Source organism: Biomphalaria glabrata, chromosome 17 (genome assembly GCF_947242115.1).
Source record: "Biomphalaria glabrata chromosome 17, xgBioGlab47.1, whole genome shotgun sequence".
In the NCBI taxonomy this organism is placed as follows: domain Eukaryota; kingdom Metazoa; phylum Mollusca; class Gastropoda; family Planorbidae; genus Biomphalaria; species Biomphalaria glabrata.
The window spans coordinates 20,889,406-20,910,151 of NC_074727.1; the positions used below are offsets into that span (position 1 = coordinate 20,889,406).

Consider the following 20,746-nt stretch of genomic DNA (forward strand, 5'->3'; position numbering starts at 1 on the left):
GACAGATAGATAAAATATTGGTACACAGACAGACAGATAAAATATCAGATACACAGACAGACAGACAGACAGACAGACAGACAGACAGACAGACAGACAGACAGACAGACAGACAGACAGATAGATAGATAGATAGATAGATAGATAGATAGATAGATAGATAGATAGATAGATAGATAGATAGATAGATAGATAGATAGAAATATGATACACAGACAGACAGATAGATAAAATATCAGATACACAGACAGACAGACAGACAGATAGATAGATAGATAGATAGATAGATAGATAGATAGATAGATAGATAGATAGATAGATAGATAGATAGATAGATAGATAGATAGATAGAAAAAAATATGATACACAGACAGACAGATAGATAAAATATCAGATACACAGACAGACAGATAAAATATCAGATACACAGACAGACAGACAGACAGACAGACAGATAGATAGATAGATAGATAGATAGATAGATAGATAGATAGATAGATAGATAGATAGATAGATAGATAGATAGATAGATAGATAGATAGATAGATAGAAGTTTTGATAGACCCTATCCAGTGCCCTCAGTCCTGACTTTTTTTAAATTCACTGCTTGCACAATTAATGAATTGAATGCTTTCAAAAGCCCCGAGCTGCTAAGAGTTTGAAAGCGCTGTGGGAGTTGAAGGTGTGATAGCAACAATCGACATATTTCAGAGGGCTCTCAGTTCGTTAGCGATTTCCTCTCTTCTCGAGGATCTCAAGAGGGCAACGTCCTTTCCACAGGATATCGCGTAGCATAGCCACTGTGTGCTGTAGATGTAACTCCTCAATGGACACAGCGCTGGCTACATTCTTAGCCTGCACAAATATCTAGACTTGCCGTTTATGGAATGTATATGTTAAACTCGCCAGGTGAGCTTTTGTTTCGGGGAACCATTCAGACGTATCTGCAGGTAACCGGAGACTTTGAAAAAAAAATATGCATTTTTAACGAAAGCTTTTATAACGGAGACCTGTCGCGTTTCTAATGCGTAGACATGTGCCGAGGTAATAAGGCGCTGCGCGAGACCAGCGTCGAGGGCATTTGTGCAACGTTTCGATAAAAAGAAAAAAAAAAGGGGGGGGGATCGGGGATAGAAAATGTAGGTTACTTACAGAGATGTGTTAAAATAGAAACGATATATCGTATTAAAATCTTTTAGCAAATTAACACGTACGATAGTACTGCAGTACTTTTAGATTGAATAACTAGAAGCGTACAGGAAGTAAAAAATGGAAGGCGTTAGTAGATCAAATCTGATTCTACACTTCAAAAGTAAAAATGCAACACTAGTTATTATTATGAGTGTGACGAATGAAAGTGATTTAGCTTGATTTAGTATGTATTATTTCGTGTATGTGATTTAGTGCATATGTTGTTATTTTTGTATGTAATCACGTAAAATAAACCACTTTCATGTATTTCATCTAGGTCTATCAAGCTTGGTCTAGAATTTAAGAAAAGTTCAAAGGTAAAAAGCTGTGTGTGAGGCCAACATTTCATATTTCTCTTCCCGCCTTTTATTATCTCTCCAACATTTACGACGTGTGGTACGCGCTCAGAACTGTCGATAAGATGGCCCCGAGTTCCAACCCTTCCAAATGTTTATCCCTTGCCGTCCAGCAGGTGGTCGAGCTATGACGTAATCATCTTCATTTCTGAAAGGACGTCCGAAATGTGTAAAACTGACAGTTTGGGAAAGTAAAGACGGTTGCGTGTTGTACTGGCCACATGACACACTCGTTAACCGCGGGCTGCGGAAACAGATGACCTTACATCATCTGCCCCATAGATATCAAGGTCTGAAAGGGGAACTTTACTTTGTTTTATCGACTCCTTGCTTAGGTCTGATTTGTCAACCATCCAATCCCCACCCTCCTTTTACCTATTCTTCTCGTATGTATATCTAATTTTACCAATTGCAGACCCCCACCACTTTACCCTCTGTTTCTCGATTCGGCCAATGACAACAAAGGACAGGTGTTTCGATTTCTCGTGAATAGAACCCCCCGCCGCAACGGACAATAGCGTAATAAACGTTCTCCCCCCCCCTTTTTCCATCCACCTCGGTCGGCCCTTTTTTTTTTAAAAAGCCAACCATCTTCTGCTCCGTTAAGCCTCCCTTACATCTGTCTCGTGCGGAAGAAATACAGCAGAAGACATCGACCCCTGTAAATGACGAGGGGCGGGCGAGGGACGTTCCCTTGTCCTCACAATGAATGTCTTGCAGTCTAATACAGCGTGGAGCATGGGAAGCGAAACTTGTCCCCGTGTGGATGGCAGCGTATCTACCTTCGAAGGTTTGGGCGCACCTTACCCATGAGCATTGTTTTTTTTTATCCAATGAGCTTGCGTAAAAAAAATATATTTACGGACAGTTAGCTATATTTAGTCTACGGCTGTGGGTACCTCGCTCGGTCAGAACATATTCTAGATGTCATTCCCTCTAGGAAAAAGAATATAATTTCAAAATTTAAAAAATCACACTAAGGACTTGTGTAAGTTTGGACATTGCAACGACATTCTAGCCATAAACCTTCTACATGAAGACACGGGATAGAGGCCGCTAGGATTCGAACCAGATGCCATAATGACAACAGTTAGGCTGCCATAGGAAAAGTGTAAAGTTTCCCTTTCAGACTTTGCGTGCGATCTATGTGGCAGATGATGTAAGGGTCATCTTTCTGTGGCCCACTGTTAACGAGGGTGTCATGTGGCACGACGACCAACCGCCTTTACTTCTTCCCAACTAATGTCTGGTACCCATTAGAGCTGGGTGGTCTCAGAGGCGCCATAAAGATCCTGGAATAAACAAAAAATTCCAGGATTCGAACCCGGAACCGTCCGGTTCGGAAGCCAAGTACTTTGCCACTCAGCCACCGCGCCTCTGTATTCGAAAAGTGTGCCGCTAGTCATTCTACCCTGTTAACTCTGTCTTCTGCTTTCCTTTCAAATCACTCCACAGTTACAGTCGTTTTGCTGTTTCACACTAGCACGATTAAGACGCTTGTTTTTTCCATTTCATATTTTTATTACACCGCACGCAGCGCCACCTATTAATTATTCAACATGTTTAACAAAAAGAAATAACAACAGTACTGCTAAGGTTTTTATAACTGCAACAATAAATTGACAACAGGTCCCTTTCATCTATAGGAATGATTCATCTACGTATCCACAGAGCGAAAATAATAAGTTAGATAACAGTAACAAGGGTCGTATTATCGCAAGATTATTGATAACCCAAGAACTGGGTGTATTGTCTGATCTTTAGTCAACTTTTTTTTTTTTTTCATTTCAAACAAGAGCCATAGCTATCTTCGTCGGCAGTGGTTCTCAACCTTTATGTAGAGACAGGATGTCACTAAGTGTTGATTCGATGTCCGCAGATTGAGGTTGTGTGTGTGTGTGTGCGTGAGTGTAAGACGATGACAGTTATAAAATAAAGAAGTATCACTGTCCTGAACATACCAAAACAAGTTGTGTGTGTGTGTAGCAAGCACTATGTCAAGCTTGCGACGACAACAGCAGACGTCTCGAACATCTCTAGGCATAAACAACACGGACAGTGTTCATTCAGTATCATAAGAGAGTATAACGCGAGAGAACCTACAGATACAGTGACACTAGAGGATTAACAAGCGAGCCTTATGTCGAGTTGTTAAATGATTTGTCTAGCATGTATGCCACTCTGAGAGTAATTCATTTTGTCTTAATTATAACAAAGCTAGGTTGATCTATTTCTAATTAACAATAAGCAGCTTCCAAAAAGTACTAAAAGTGCATTAGCTTTGCACGTTCATAGAGTGTGACATTTTTTATTATATACGATATAGATTATAGTCAGAACAGCAATTCACATAAAATTGGTGAAAACATACGTGAATAAAATTAAGGAACTGGGGAAAAAAAAACGAGACAAATTGTAAAGCAAGTTTGACTTTTGGGATTTCAACTTCTGCTGGAAACTGAAGGCACATCTGTTTGAAAACGTAACAAATTGCAATATCACGTTCAAGACTTCACGGCTGGTAACAAGGACTGGTCTACTAGCTTTGGAAAATTAGACAATTAAAGACCAGGAAAAGGACCACAGTCTGATTTAGACTTGCACACTTTAAGATCCCAGAATTAACCGTAATCTTTGTGATGACTTCATTCTGTTATGACTAGACCGCGGCACAGACATTGATGGCAATATTTTGCTTAAGTTATGGGAATCAATATTTGTTTTATTACAAATCTCATATCAACTCTGTCTGTCTGGTACAAATCTTGTAGACGTTATTTCTCCCACTTCCCATTCTCGGATTAAGTTGAATATTTGCACAATTATTCATTGTTGATGACAACACATGAATTAATAAAAAAAAACAACAACTAACCAATTACTTAGTAATAAATAATGAATGTCTTTTTATATAGAAAAAAGGAATAAATATTATATATATATATATATTATAATACAGTATTGAGATATATGACAGTAATTGTGCATTTCTTTTCCTTTTATAAGCTTTGTTATTTTTAAAGGGTTTTTTGCTTGTTGATTATAATATTTAATTCATGTATGTTAATATCATAGCTGACGTGTGGAGAAGCAAATATTTAAAAATAAAGTGTTGGTGGCCATAATAAGTTTCGGCTAATCGACTCCGCACACACACTAGATAAGAAGACTTTTAAATCAGCCATAGATTTAGATTGTCTTATCTTCTATTATCTTGTTATATTGCATAGATCTTAATCATTGCGCAAACAAAGTAGGGTTTTAGTAATTAGGGGTTCAGAAGTAAAGTCTAATGCATAGATTTACTTAATACTGATACAGGGTGAAAGGTCTATCCATATTAAGTATAGAGTTGTAGGCCTAAGGTCAAGGTTTATGCTAGATGAGGAGGTCTAATGTCACAAGTGTTTGCTCATCGCAAAAATCGCTAGTATGGCATTCCGTTGATTGGTCAGTCATTTTAGTATAATCTCCCTCTGTGACGGCCTTTTCTCATTTGATTTATTTATTAGGACCCCCCCCCCCCCCATGTCACTCAAGTCAACTGAATAAGTATGGGCAGTATCTGTGCTGTGTATAACTACCAGTCTACGCACTTTCATGGCACGGGAGAACGTCGTGCAGGGTTCAAACCCTGGGCCATCATGACGACAGTCTACGACTGTCACGAGATGAGGTTAGGGTTGACATGTTAGCAAAGAACAAAGTAAAAAAACAAACACTGTAGAATCTAGATTTACATCGGCTACATACTACATATAAACAAGCGATAACTAAGCAACAATAACACATTAGTTGTGGCCAACAAACTTACTCTCTAGTGACGTAAATCCACTGGTCAAGAAACGTAAACTGTCTCCACTACTGGACTAGATCTAGAAGTAAATCTCTAGATCTACATCTACCAGCTTGTTACCTAACCAAAAAAAGTCAACAACAAAAACACACACTACAATAAAAAGAAGTTCCCTTCCAGTTATGTCTTTGATGTTCTGTTTCCACCACGAAAGTCTACAAGTCCAATAAGAAATATGATGTTACTACGAACTCGTTAATCCTCGTCAATTAGCAACCAGCTAACGAAAAAAAAAAAAACACTCGCGTGTAGAATCAACACCAAGAAAGAACATGGCACAACAAGATATTACAGCGTGCGTGTGTGTAGTTGGCGGCATTGCCAACGGCCGCTGGGCAAAAATTGCCAACTGCTTTCGCGGTGCGTATAAAAAAAAAGGAGGGGGGTTTAGAGAGAAAAAAAAAATGCCGCCACACATTCAAGCCCTCGCTAACACGTCCTCGTATAGTCAGTCAGTCGTAGTTACTGAGTGATGCACAGCTCGCCGATAAACGAGAGAGAGGAGAGAGAAATGGGGGGGGGGGGGGGAGATCACTCGACGGCACAGTGCAAGCGTACAAAGTACAAACATTCGGGCCAACGTAAGCAGCACGCAGGCACGACAACCGCAGCAACCACCTTCACCACAATCCTTACACGGTAGACGCCACACAAACAGGCCACCCTGTCATTAAAGGAGCAGAGGGAGAAAAAAAAATCGATTTGAGAATGACCACTGGTCAATTGAAACATTCCAGGCTTAGGAACTAGATCTCTACACGTCACAGCCAGAACAGGGGAAAAAAACAGGGCTGGCACTAAAGAAAAGATTTATGGTGTTGGCTATTGTGTAGAGTTTTTTGTTAATTGTTTTTGTATAAGGCACCTTTCAAGCTTATAGCATGCTCAGAGCGCTATACTTATAGGTCAATCTCTTCTGTGGACCAGTTTGGGTGGGGGACATCTGGAAGAACATTTCCGTGCTGCCATTAGGGTTTCGAACTCAATCCGCCTTAATGGGAAGACAGGTGTTTTTTGCCACTCAGCCATTCATTAACTTTTAGAGGATATGATAAGCAGTAAGAGCATAGGCACGTGACAGGGGCGTGGCAATCATGTCGCGAAAGGGTCCACATGAGCATTACTGTTTACGGTTTGTCACTCAACCTTTGAGTTAAAAAAAAGTGGGGTGGACACCATTCTACTTATGAATCAGGGCTCATGGGTACAGGGGCGGCCTTAACAATTGCGAGCCCTATGCGAGACGGATTCCACGGGGCCCAGTCTGGGTAGAGATAAGCAATAACGTCAAAATTAAGATTTTGTATTTAGAAAATACATTCATCTTTGCAATACATTGTATTAAATGAAAGCTGACCATGCCGTTTTTTTTTTATCTCGCGTGGTAAAGTTCAAACTCCATTCCATGTCTCTAAAGAAAGGGGAGGCTAACACTACTCATACTATATTGCAAGATGAAGATACGAACAGAAGACAGCGCATGCTACAAAGATGTACAGATCTGCTAGGGTCTAGATTTACATCTTTCGGCCACACACACACACACAGAAAACTTAAAAAAAAACATGTTAAGTGAAATGGTATAAAGTGCGTCCGAATGCATACATATGTATCACATATAAATGTTTAAAGACTATATCATTTCGTTGACAATTGAGTACCTCGAGCAGGTCTCGGAGCGTCTTAAGAAGAAAAAAAAGGGAGGGGGAGCTATCTCTAAGTGGCATCAGACGAGACAGATAAAACTGTTATACAGTTTCATGTGTCCTCTCCAGGGTTGTAGATAACCATCACTCTGTGTGTCCTACTCCACCCCTCAACCCCCCCCCCCCCCGGGGAACAGCGTTGTTGGTGGAAGTTGAAGCGTCACGTGGATATTATGTTTTTTTTCATTCACGTTTAAAACACCAACACGTGTATTTTTTGTTTTCAACGAGGAAGTATCGCTTAGTATTTAGCAATGTTAGTATCCACAGAGGAGCCGACAAGTTCAATCTAGAGCCATACCCTCATTCACTCAAGCGAGACGCCCCCAGATTAATTTCCTTATATAATATCTTGTTTTGAATATCAATAATATCTTAACTATCGCCACTTAATAAAGACAAGAATGCACATTTTAAGTACCGTACGTGTTGTGTGTGTGTGTGTTGTGTGTGTGTGTGTTGTGTTAGGGAACGTTTTATATAACTCCTGGCTTCTGAACTAAAGGGTTCAACGTTCAAATCTCTGCAAAGACTAAACCTTCTCTCCTAATGGGAAATAGACATTTGTTGGGGAAGAAACTGATGGATTTTTTTATTATTATTATTAGTTTCGTATCATTTCACTTAGGGCCTCCAATTACCCAAGGCCGGCCCTGCTTAGTATTTTCTTAAGTTAAGTCTGATGACCTATGTGCCCAGTGCATGTGTGACAGGTGGGGAAATGTGACGTGTGTTTGGCACGTTTTATGTCTAGGGGATGATTATTTTTGAAAGCAATCACACCCCCACTTATCAGCATGTGAATCGGGAGCAGACACGCAACGAGACAAAGCAATGAAAGATAGATACAAAAGTTAAAATAAAGGATATTTATTTACATAAATATACATATAATAATAAAAGGGGGAGGGTTTGCATCTATCTCTAGTATATCCTATGTTTAATCATCACTCTTGCACATAATAAGAGAGTATGTCACTTTGTCCTCTGACTTAGCTGGTATTCCTGTTGATGTCGCAGCTGGCTGTGTCCTGGCTTGAGGTTCTGCAGCTGGAGGTGGCGCTCTAGCGGATAGAGGGACGCCGGCGATATAGTTCTTGTGGAGTCTCAAACCCCAAAATCTATTATCTGTAGTGGGCACAGTAGGGCGGGTGTCCGGCTACCGTGGGCACAAGGTTACTGCGGGCAGAGCGGATCTGCCGTGGGCAGCGTAGTTGACAGGATATGTCCAGTGAGTTGCAGAGGGTTGGCGTAGCTATGACGTCTCACACAGACCTGAGCCCATAGGGACGTCGCACCTAATAGCTTGACAGGTGGGCTGTCGAATAGGCGGGCAATGCCGATAGCGCCAAGTAGTAGAGTTGAGTAGTGTCGTGTAGACACTGAACCGCAACAGCAAATAAATAGGCAGACACCTGAGGGAGTCTGCGGATAAACAAAGACAAGTTAGGACATGTCTCTCATGCATCTTATCGATGCCCTCCACTGAGGTGCATTCGTCAGATTGGTAAAATTGCTTTAGAGCATAATTGGGAGAAGATGACAAATGGGGTTTGGAATAATAGATGGCTGATAGTAGCAATATAAAATGTACATAAAAGGGAAAGTAATAATATAAAAATGTACATAGCAGGGGAAATAATAATCTCAAATAAACACCACAGGTGGATAGTGAAAGAAAAGGGGGGGGGGGGTGAGTTGGGCGGTGGTCAGTGACTGAGACGCTTTGTTTGCATATGACCGTGGGTCGAGAACAATGGAGCGTGCTTGAATGTCCCTTCAAGCGGCGCAACTCTCCTTAGAGTAAAATGAGTAAAGGGGAGATAATTCATATATCTTCTCTAAACGCAGTATCAGTGCGCTAGTAAAATTATCACGGTTGTCAGCCGAGATAAAGAAAATAAAATAAGATGTACAAGTATATACATGGTTGCATCAACTATCAATCGAGCAACATAGCATTAATAGATTAATGCAATACATAAATAAATACATAGGACATGTTTATGTTTTCTACTTACGCCAGTGAGAAATACACAGTGCACTAATTAAATATAAATGAACTAAGCAAAATACACATGATAATATCCAATGGAAATAGCACAAAGTAATTGATATGGAACTTGTGATTAAGTTCGGCTTACCACCAGGTATTCCTCTAGGAGAAAGAATGAGTGATATAGTCCAGACTCGATAGCTCAGCTCGAATGAGAAATGAAAGAGGGTCTGATTTGAGTTGGTTTACTTTATATAAGCCTGGAAAGTGCGGCCGGACACAGGAAATGCCCTAGGCTAAGATTTATCTTACACGTGGGTGGATTTGACTCGAGGTGGGAACCGCACCTTGGAATATAACGCGGTGTGTCGACCAGGGTAATCTCTTAGATCAAAGAGAGACGTGAGAGAGGGGGGGGGGAGAAGGATTAGCTTGCATTCAAACCAAGGTGGTGTCAACCGCGACCGTCCTTCAGACATCCGGCGGGCAAGACAAAAGAGATAGGGTGTTTACCTTTCCCCGATCAATGGCAGATAAGGACGCGCCTTCGCTATCTCCAATGTGGTCAACTAAGTCTAGCCTGGAGGAGAAAAAGGTGGCGCGGGTGAAGAAATTGGGGTTAGGACGGGGAAATAATTGAAATAAAATAAATAAATAAGGAAAAATAATAATTAATGCTGTGATAAATTTGAGTGACTCTGACAGCGAGTTTTTGACTTGTCACATACGCCGCCGCCAAGATGGATCTATCGCAGAAAGATCCATAAAGTGCGAGCAGACTGATGTCACTCTAACTTTAAGATCAGTTGTTATCACAGCATTAGAAAAAAAATCTGGAAAAATAAAGGGATAGCCATGCCAGGAGGAGAGTCTGTCCAAGTTCGTCCGTGGTCTACTTTCCGTCCCTGATTATGTAGTCACCTGGGTGAAACATGTGGGGCTGCTCGGGAGAGTAGATTGGGCGATTGGATGAGTTATATTTCCTTCCTGGGGCGGATTGGGGAGGGTGATTGGAGCTTAGGCGGGGTGCCCAAGGCACGTGTGCTCGTTGGGGCTTACCTCCGAAGCCGCTGTAAGGCGCTTCTTCATGAGAGTAAGTGGTCAGCTTACCTCGGTTTCGTCTGACACGATCAATGTTAGGGAAGAGTGGCCTGATAAAGAATGTGGAGTTCTGCCTGAGAACGTCCCCACAAGTGCGATAATCTGGCTCACATCGTGGCTTCCTGACACGGTTAATGCCAGGGGAAGGTTGATATTGAATGGTGGCTGAGGAGCCATGATGAGAAGTGTTTTCACGAGCGCGAGAGTTCGGCTTACCTCGTGACTTCCTGACACTGTCAATGCCAGGGGGAGATTGATTCGGAATGGTGGCTGAGGAGCCATGCAAAGGAGTGAGTCCACGAGAGCAAGGGTTCATCTTACCTCGGTGCATTCTGACACTGTCAATGTCAGAGGAATGTTGCATGATTTTGGCTGAGTAGCCTGGGTCAAGTAGACCCTCACGAGCGCGGGTAAACGACTTAACTCGTGACTTCCTAGCAGTATCAATGCCAGGGCGGAGTGGTTTGAGCCTCGCTGATGAGTCAGGACTAGGCGTGTTAGGGTGGCGACCAGGGCTTCCAACCTGCTGGTTGCTGCCACGTTTCTGCTTCGTCGATCTACCGACGGGCAGAGAAAAGTAAGGTTTGTTGACTACTACAAGAGGGACATATTTGGAGCCTAGAATGAAGTCATATACTGGCGTGTCCATGACGGCGGCGTCAATGGTGCCATGTACGTATCTGCACTCCACGTGTACCCTCGCGACAGGTAGAACCTGCGGAGGAGTGCCACGGTCTATGGACTGGATTGTCACTGTTCCACCAGTGAGATCCGATGGGTCAATCAGCGTTCTATTTATAACCGCGCCGAACGAACAGCCTGAGTCGTAAAGGCCCAAGACTTCAACACCGTTGGCCAGAATGTTCTCTACTCCCGGAGGAGAGGAGATGGGGTGAGGTAGCACTGGTGGGAGTTCTGGTTGGCCGAGATCAAAGGCAGTAGGTTGAGGAGGCACGGCCATCGTGGAGACGAAGTATGTGTCCTCCTCCGGTTGGTCAGAAGGATCGATCGCGGAGGGTTGAGAGACTGGCGTCACCGTAGATAGGGTCCGTGGGGCCTGCTGCTGCCGTTGTGGGGTGGGTCTACTGTCACGCGCGCTATGACGTAAGTCACGCTGAGAGTAGTTGGACTGGTTATAGCGAGACTGGTGGTTGGGGCGGTTATTGTAGTTATGAGGGGCTGATTGCCGGCCTGGTGCCTGGTTGTGCTGGGGAGTTTTAGGAGCAAGGTTTGACGGAGCAGGAGAAGTTGGTTGGTCTGTTTGCTGGTCTGTCGCGGTTGCTTTACCTTTTAAGTCCTTTCGGGCGTTCAAGTACCGGTCAGCGGCGGAAGCTATGTCAGCGGGTGCAGTTGCTTGTTGCTCCTTGACATAGACTCTGACCTCTGGGGACATGCATTCTAACAGCTGCTCAGAGAGTACGAGGCATGCTAGGCCATCAAAAGTCTCTGGCAATTGGCTGAGAGCGTGCCACCTGATAAGGTACTTGTCCAGCCTCTCGCAGAGGTTGCCGTAGGTCTCTCTGCGTTCGAGGCGGGAACTTCTGAACTTTTTGTGGTAGGCCTCGGCGGTTAACTCGAACTGGACGAGTAGCGCCTGTTTGAGGGCTGTGTAGTCCTCTCTCTGGCCGGAGGGAAGTTTGGAGTAAACCTCGTAGGCTTTGCCTCGGAGGCATTGGGATAGCCGGAAGCACCATTTCTCCTCTGGCAGACCGTAAAAGCGTGCTACTTCCTCAAATCGGACAAGATAAACTTCGATGTTCTCTGTCTTGTCGTCGAAGTGCTCCATTGGCATGTGGGGTAGACCGTTCAAGGAACTTTGAATGGATGCTGGGCTAGCTGGGCGAGACTCGAAGAAAGCCTGGCGGGCGGCCTCGTTCTCTTTGTCCGCGGCTATCTTTTCTCTCGCTGTAATTTGTTGCTCCTTTTCTCGCTCCGTGATTTCTTTAGCGATAGCTATTTCAGCTTCCTTTCTTTCCCTCTCTTTAGCAATGGCTATTTCAGCTTCCTTTCTTTCCCTTTCTTTAGCAATAGCTATATCATTATCCTTTTCCTTCATCGCTAGTTCATGCTCCCTTGCTAATCTTCTTTCTTCCTTTTCGTCTTCCTGTCTTCTAAACGCCTCAAATTGTGCTATCACATATTCCTTCCGTTCTGCCTCATCGTCAAATATGGTGGCTGCGAAATCCTTCAATTCAGCTAATTTCTGCTTCATGTCAGAGTCCGCTTTCGAGCGTGTGCCGCTGGCCATAATGATGAGGGGTGGGTAATGAGAGGTACTAGGATGGTGGAGGGGCCGATAGAATGGATAATGGGATTGAGCTAAAATTAAAGAAAGTGGGTTAGTGAAAGTGAGTCGCTGGTTATAGGAAAGAGTGCAAAAGGAATGTGGTGTCTGCCTATGTTAATCACAAAGTTCCTGCAGGAAAATATTACACATGAAATGCAATAATAATAAATAAATGAAAAATATGACAGAAGTGACACTCTTGATAATGCGAAGTGATGATACTTATAAATATTTTTAGAAAAATATTGATATGGAATTTAGTTATTGCTGCCTGTTCGTGCCTGCTGTACTAATGGGTTAAATCCACGGACGGGCTCGCCAAAATGTGACAGGTGGGGAAATGTGACGTGTGTTTGGCACGTTTTATGTCTAGGGGATGATTATTTTTGAAAGCAATCACACCCCCACTTATCAGCATGTGAATCGGGAGCAGACACGCAACGAGACAAAGCAATGAAAGATAGATACAAAAGTTAAAATAAAGGATATTTATTTACATAAATATACATATAATAATAAAAGGGGGAGGGTTTGCATCTATCTCTAGTATATCCTATGTTTAATCATCACTCTTGCACATAATAAGAGAGTATGTCACTTTGTCCTCTGACTTAGCTGGTATTCCTGTTGATGTCGCAGCTGGCTGTGTCCTGGCTTGAGGTTCTGCAGCTGGAGGTGGCGCTCTAGCGGATAGAGGGACGCCGGCGATATAGTTCTTGTGGAGTCTCAATCCCCAAAATCTATTATCTGTAGTGGGCACAGTAGGGCGGGTGTCCGGCTACCGTGGGCATAAGGTTACTGCGGGCAGAGCGGATCTGCCGTGGGCAGCGTAGTTGACAGGATATGTCCAGTGAGTTGCAGAGGGTTGGCGTAGCTATGACGTCTCACACAGACCTGAGCCCATAGGGACGTCGCACCTAATAGCTTGACAGGTGGGCTGTCGAATAGGCGGGCAATGCCGATAGCGCCAAGTAGTAGAGTTGAGTAGTGTCGTGTAGACACTGAACCGCAACAGCAAATAAATAGGCAGACACCTGAGGGAGGCTGCGGATAAACAAAGACAAGTTAGGACATGTCTCTCATGCATCTTATCGATGCCCTCCACTGAGGTGCATTCGTCAGATTGGTAAAATTGCTTTAGAGCATAATTGGGAGAAGATGACAAATGGGGTTTGGAATAATAGATGGCTGATAGTAGCAATATAAAATGTACATAAAAGGGAAAGTAATAATATAAAAATGTACATAGCAGGGGAAATAATAATCTCAAATAAACACCACAGGTGGATAGTGAAAGAAAAGGGGGGGGGTGTGAGTTGGGCGGTGGTCAGTGACCGAGACGCTTTGTTTGCATATGACCGTGGGTCGAGAACAATGGAGCGTGCTTGAATGTCATTTCAAGCGGCGCAACTCTCCTTAGAGTAAAATGAGTAAAGGGGAGATAATTCATATATCTTCTCTAAACGCAGTATCAGTGCGCTAGTAAAATTATCACGGTTGTCAGCCGAGATAAAGAAAATAAAATAAGATGTACAAGTATATACATGGTTGCATCAACTATCAATCGAGCAACATAGCATTAATAGATTAATGCAATACATAAATAAATACATAGGACATGTTTATGTTTTCTACTTACGCCAGTGAGAAATACACAGTGCACTAATTAAATATAAATGAACTAAGCAAAATACACATGATAATATCCAATGGAAATAGCACAAAGTAATTGATATGGAACTTGTGATTAAGTTCGGCTTACCACCAGGTATTCCTCTAGGAGAAAGAATGAGTGATATAGTCCAGACTCGATAGCTCAGCTCGAATGAGAAATGAAAGAGGGTCTGATTTGAGTTGGTTTACTTTATATAAGCCTGGAAAGTGCGGCCGGACACAGGAAATGCCCTAGGCTAAGATTTATCTTACACGTGGGTGGATTTGACTCGAGGTGGGAACCGCACCTTGGAATATAACGCGGTGTGTCGACCAGGGTAATCTCTTAGATCAAAGAGAGACGTGAGAGAGGGGGGGGGGAGAAGGATTAGCTTGCATTCAAACCAAGGTGGTGTCAACCGCGACCGTCCTTCAGACATCCGGCGGGCAAGACAAAAGAGATAGGGTGTTTACCTTTCCCCGATCAAGGGCAGATAAGGACGCGCCTTCGCTATCTCCAATGTGGTCAACTAAGTCTAGCCTGGAGGAGAAAAAGGTGGCGCGGGTGAAGAAATTGGGGTTAGGACGGGGAAATAATTGAAATAAAATAAATAAATAAGGAAAAATAATAATTAATGCTGTGATAAATTTGAGTGACTCTGACAGCGAGTTTTTGACTTGTCACAGCATGCAAGGAGATTCTTGCTTAGGATAAGTACACATTTCATCTTTACAAAATAAAATATGTTGACCCTTCAAGTAGAACTCGAGAAATACTTGAACACACACTATATATCAAATAATAATGCACTTTATAATTGGAATTCAATAATAATAATAATGTTTGTCGAGTCCGAAGATTAGTGAGGAATGCAGTATTTCAAGTGGAATCGTTCGAATTCAATAATAAATTCACAAAAGTAGACTTAACATGAAGTTTGAAGCTTATTGACTCAACTGATTTGTTGGAACCCGAATTTAGCTCGTCTCTTCTATTTATTTATTTATTTTTTTAAACCAAAACTTCTAGTAGCGGAAATGGAATAAAAATTTCTAATTGACTCTCCTTACATATCTAACTCTTCTATGTAGAAAAGCATTAATTATTATTAAGACTCCTGTTGACACTTCTCTTGCTACCTAAACTCGTACACCACATGACACATACACTTACTTTAAAATACTTAGATATATAGGAGTCTCTGTGACAACTGGTGAGAGTCAGTAGACGTTATTATTAGTCATGAAGAAAAAAAAAATAAAAAAAAACAACACTTTTGAACCAATGCCTAGATTACTATCACATAAACATAAAGCCATTAGGCAGAAAGATGATCGAGGGGATCGCTTGTCACACCTTAGAAACGTTTGCTTATCATTATTAATTTCTGTTAGCAGTTAAATCAGTGATTCCCAAAGTGGTCTATATAGACCCCCAGGGGTCTACGAGGACTTCCAGGGGGTCTACGGAAGTGAAAAAATAAATTGGGGGTCTATGGCCTGTAAATGGGGGTCTACGATAGTGGATCTCATTTAAGCATGTCGAGACTTTAAATTTCATTTAAATTTCATTTCCCATTAATGATTTGTGCCTTAGTTAATCATTTGAATTGTAACTATGTTAGTCGAATGATTTTATTTTGAAATTTTAACATCTTTTTAAAAATAGCTTAATTTTGTCTACATGAAAGTAATATTGTACATGGCCTAGTCTTAAAAAAAGTCCAGCGTTGGTTATTAGAAATTTGGCTTCATTTCGTCCTTGTGAAACAAGCAATAGCACTTGTGCTTTTTATGCAATAAAGTTTAAAGTTATGTCGCTATGAAACCATTAAATCTGGAATATCACTGAGATAACGCCAACATGATAAAATAGATTCAGATTTGAAATACTTTGGATCACTTCAAGTTCAGAATAGACCCAGAGTAGAAAAAAAGTTTGATTAAACATCACAAAAGAGAAGAGGTTTATGAGCATTTTAAAATATTTTACTTTATCAAACTATAGAAAACTGCACACTGTATGCAAAAAAAACCCAACAACTTTGCCAACCATTGAGGAGGTTTTACAACCTGTTTTACACAATCCTATATCTGATATCATGAAAAATATTCATCTAAGCAACAATACAGTTCAAAGGTGTAATGGTAAGATGAGTTAGGACAAATAAAAAGGTTCTTATGTAATTACTTGCAAATGACTTACTTCTAAAAAAAAAATAAAGCTGGACTAGTTAACCTTGCCCGACTTTATAGTGTTATTCCTATCAAATTTTTCGTTTATGAATCAAGAATAAAAAAAAAAAACTACTTTTTGATCAATGGCTCCTTCACACTGAAGTTTGATAGTTGTCGAATGTGTGACAATATTTTGTCCTTGGGTGCTAAAGATCCAATTTTAAAACCAAATAAAAAAAAAAAAAGCGGGAAGCTTACATAGTCTATTTAACAGACTTCTTTCATAAATTTAATGTGGATAATTTGCTGCGACAACGTCATAATCTCAGTGTTTCTTGTGAGGATTAAATGAATGTAGCATGCATTGGACAGGATGAACAATGTTATTTTCCACATTGAACTTAGTCAAACATTATCTAATCGAGAAGATATAATGTTAAACCTTAATTGAAGCTCAATATGGAAATTTTATTATCAAGTTTTTCAACCAATAGGGCTTTTTTTTTTATTAGTCAATTCGTGTAATGCATATTATTATTTTTTTTACTTCATTTTAATTTGAATATCATCAATATATATATATATATATATATAATTATAATTAATTATTTATTTATATGGTCTAGAATCTGTAAGAAAAACAAATTTGAAGTTAATGAATTTCCAAAAAAATTCAGGGGGTCTACCGAAAACTGGAAAACATGGCAAGGGGTCTATGAGACAAAAAAGTTTGGGAACCACTGAGTTAAATTGATTTTTTTTTTTTTTGCATTACTCCCCCCCCCCCCCAACTCTTTTTTTTTTCGTTTTTTTTACCCTCCCGCTTCCTTTCAAAGTGTGCAATAACCGCCCCCACTGTCATATTTTACCCACGTCCAGCTGTTTCCCCCCAGCACCGCCACCTTCGGTGACTTTGCAGACTTGAATACAAAACCGTGAAGGTTTTGTTTCATCCTTTTGAAAGCATAGACATCTCGCTAACAGCCAAGTCAGGGTCATAAATTGGGTCCACAAAAAAGGAGACACCAGCCGAGGGTGTAAATGTCATCATCTTGAAAAAGCAATAAAATGTGATATTCAAAGCAAACAGTGCCTCTCTCTCTCTATCTTTCCATTTCCTCTCTCTCTCTCTCTCTCTCTCTCTCTTTCCATCTCCTCTCTCTAAACCATAAACCTCTACCCTGCCTCCATGTTTTACACTTTGCTTTAAAGAAAACGTCTATACCATTGGAATTTGTTAATCTCGTTAGTCAACTAAGTTAAGGTTAACGTTTTTCTGTTATAATTCCGAGTTGTCTTATTTTATTCGTCGTTTTTCAATGGTCGATTCAAGATCTAAAACTTTTTATCTGCACTATGCTGTAGTTTTGTGTTGGCTGCTTATCACTTAAAATTATTTGGCAGAGAATATTGTTTTTAATTGGCCTGGGAATATTTTTTTTCTCTTTCCAAACATTCAAACAAGTCTTCAGTTAGTGAAGATACTAGTTTGAGAGTATAACTGGCTAACTATAAGGCGCCTCCGCTCTGCATCAGGAGTCGAAACTCTAAAAGGATGTAAAACTCAAATAATCAATTCCAATCACACAGTAACGATGCAAAAAATACCGAGGAACGAGGTCGAATAAAAAGTTTAATACGTCATGAAGGAAAAACGTCGAATGTCGCAAAGTTAAATATCTTATATCTACTCCAGAAACTAAAGCCGACCTTTCTCTAAAGCTGCCAAGAGTATTCTGTGTTTACTTTCGTTACACTTCAAAACCTAGTCTTGTTTTTTTTTTTTAAATAGCCACGTCACAGTCGCTAGGCAAATCTTTACTCTTTTTATGAAACAATTAACTTTTCGCGCCAAATTTCTAATCGTGTCTAAACATCTTCCCTCCATTACGTAATACAAAACACAATCGTATATGAATGGAAATGACAATGACTCCATCTCTCCCTTCGTGTCCTCTCTCTATGTCATGAACCATACCCCCCCCCCTCCCTAGCTTATTTGGTTTCCCATCATGTCATAATCATATCATAAAAACTTAATGAGGCTGAGTGGTAAGGCGCTTGGATTCCGAACCGAGAGTCTCGGGTTCAAATCCTGGTGAAGACTGGGATTTTTACTTTCGGGATTTTTAGGACACCTCTTAGTCCACCCAACTCTAATGGGTACCTGGTTCATGTCACAAACATGTCATAAATACCTATTGTAGAAATATTGAATTAGCTAGGTTAATCTGGAGGCGCGGTGGCTAAGTGGTAAAGCACTTGGCTTCCAAACCGGGTGTCCCGTGTTCGAATCTTGGTGAAGACTGGGATTTTTAATTTCGGGATCTTTAGGGCGCCTCTAAGTCCACCCATCTCTATTGTTATTAGGTACCTGACATTAGATTGGGGGAAAAGGCGGTTGATCGTTGTGCTGGCGTCGTAAACCGTGAGCCACAGAAACAGCTTTTACATCATCTGCCCTATACATCGCAAGGTCTGAAAAGGGAACTTTAAAGGTAATCGGAAATTGACAATTTGTCTATAATAGATACTTGCTGTCAATTTGATCGATGATCAAGATGCAGTTGTTGGTCACTTAACATTTGTGCTACCTTAACAAAATTTAAAAAAAAACAACTATAGGTGAAAAGACTACATAGGAACCACAAGAATAAAACCTGAGAGACAGCAAGTGTTGGTTAAGTGTTACAAAGCAACTCGTTCTGTCTGTCTGCTACACATTTTGTTTCTCCCACATCCCATACTCGGATCAAAATAAAACTATTTATTGCTCCCAACAAAACATGAATCAATTCAAAAATGGACCAATTATTTATCAATTAGTCGTAATAATAATTTTGTTTTTATATTTAAATGGGAAAAAAAAAACTTACCAGACTAGGGGAGATAAGCCTTGTGTAGAGAATTAGACGATAAGAATTGAAATATAACTACAGTATAAAGAAATAATTAAATTTAGTGTAAAGATTATATTTGTTTGCAGCAGTTTCCCTTAACTAATTATAAGCTTTGCTTTCTTTTTTTTTTTTAAGTATTTTTGTTTTCTATTTTGCTTGTTTACAGACCATATTGTATGCGGTATCTGTTCAGACGCATATGCGAGGAGGCTTCGAGGGCCACATTGTACAGCCGATAGATTCAAATGTTATGATCTTTCATTTAAATAGATCCATCTACTGACAGCTACAGCGAATGTTTAAAGTGGTATATTTCGTTGTTTCAGAGGAGGTGGGCCAAAGACTACGAAAAACTCTCTGGTCTATAAACGGTGAAATATTAATCAGATGCCTTTTTTGGATTAAATCATCGGAAATCCATGCATTTTGACAAAGCTTATACCAACTCACTCTGTCTGTCTTTCTGGTAAAAAGTTTGCATACGTTGTTTCTCCCAGACACATTCTCGAATCAAAGTGAAACTTTGCACAAATCTTCTTTGGCGAAGACAATACATGAATCAATTTTAAAAAATTTAACCAGCCAATTAATTACTAGTAATTACTTATCTCTTTTGATACCAACAAGAGAAAAATAATTTTTCTGTATTCAAAGATATGGCTAAATTGGTAGGGTTTTCTCCACTTGGATAATTGTACACGTTATTTCTCCCACACAATCATTCTCAAATCAAGATGAAACTTTAAGAAATCATTTATTGCATATAACAAAAACACGAACCGATTTTTGAAAATTAACCAAATTGTCTATTAATTAATGTTAATTTATTTTTTGTTTGATATCGAAAATGGGAAATAACGTCTACATTACTGAGAGAACTAGTTATTTGTCTGGAATTCTTTCCCTTAGTTAAACCTTTTTTTTATTTTTAAAAAGTATTTCTTGCTTGTTATGCTTGAATATGAGTATGTCTTGCCTTATCAAAACAGGTTTTAGGAAATTCCGAATCTAATCATTTGAAGTTCTAAGTTACTGTAACAACCTGCAATCAGTTTATGCACTCAAACCTTGAACAAGTCAACAAATTAAGTTCCTGTTTCTCTCTACGAGGATTTGAACCTAAGTAATACAGGACTGCCAGACGATCGCTATATCTGTCCGGAGTAAGAATTTTATCTTTGATTATTCCATTGCTTTAAAATGTTTCAACAATTTCGCGATGGCCTATATAAAAATCTATAAAACCAAACGCACCTACACCCACCCCCACCCCCCTTTAAAAAAAAAAAAAGGGAATTTGCTTTGTCTCCTCTAAAACCTGTTCCTCAATAGCTTTGTTTCCTTTTTAGTCATAAAATGCATATGTTAAAAACTTCTGATCTTAAAGATCACAGCTTCATTAGATATTCATATATTTATATATTCATATCTCCCAGAAGGCATTCGATTGAACAACAAACCTTCATTGAAATGCACGAACCATTTTTTTTTTCAAATTTCATTCCAATTCAATCAGGCATGT

The 20,746-nt window shown here is 40.3% G+C and overlaps 1 protein-coding gene across 7 annotated transcripts in view; it reads right to left on the minus strand.

The window, feature by feature from the left end:
- The window catches only part of LOC106056285 (uncharacterized), a 176,670-nt gene that overhangs the window by 63,788 nt on the left and 92,136 nt on the right, over window positions 1–20,746 (minus strand). Inside the window, exon 1 of one of the 7 annotated variants that reach the window (XM_013212956.2) lies at window positions 5,362–5,889. The exons of the other annotated variants lie outside the window; for them this stretch is intronic. The gene's annotated coding sequence lies outside the window, so the exon portion shown is untranslated. Of the gene's footprint in view, window positions 1–5,361; window positions 5,890–20,746 lie in introns of those variants that run through there. 7 annotated transcript variants of the gene reach the window in all.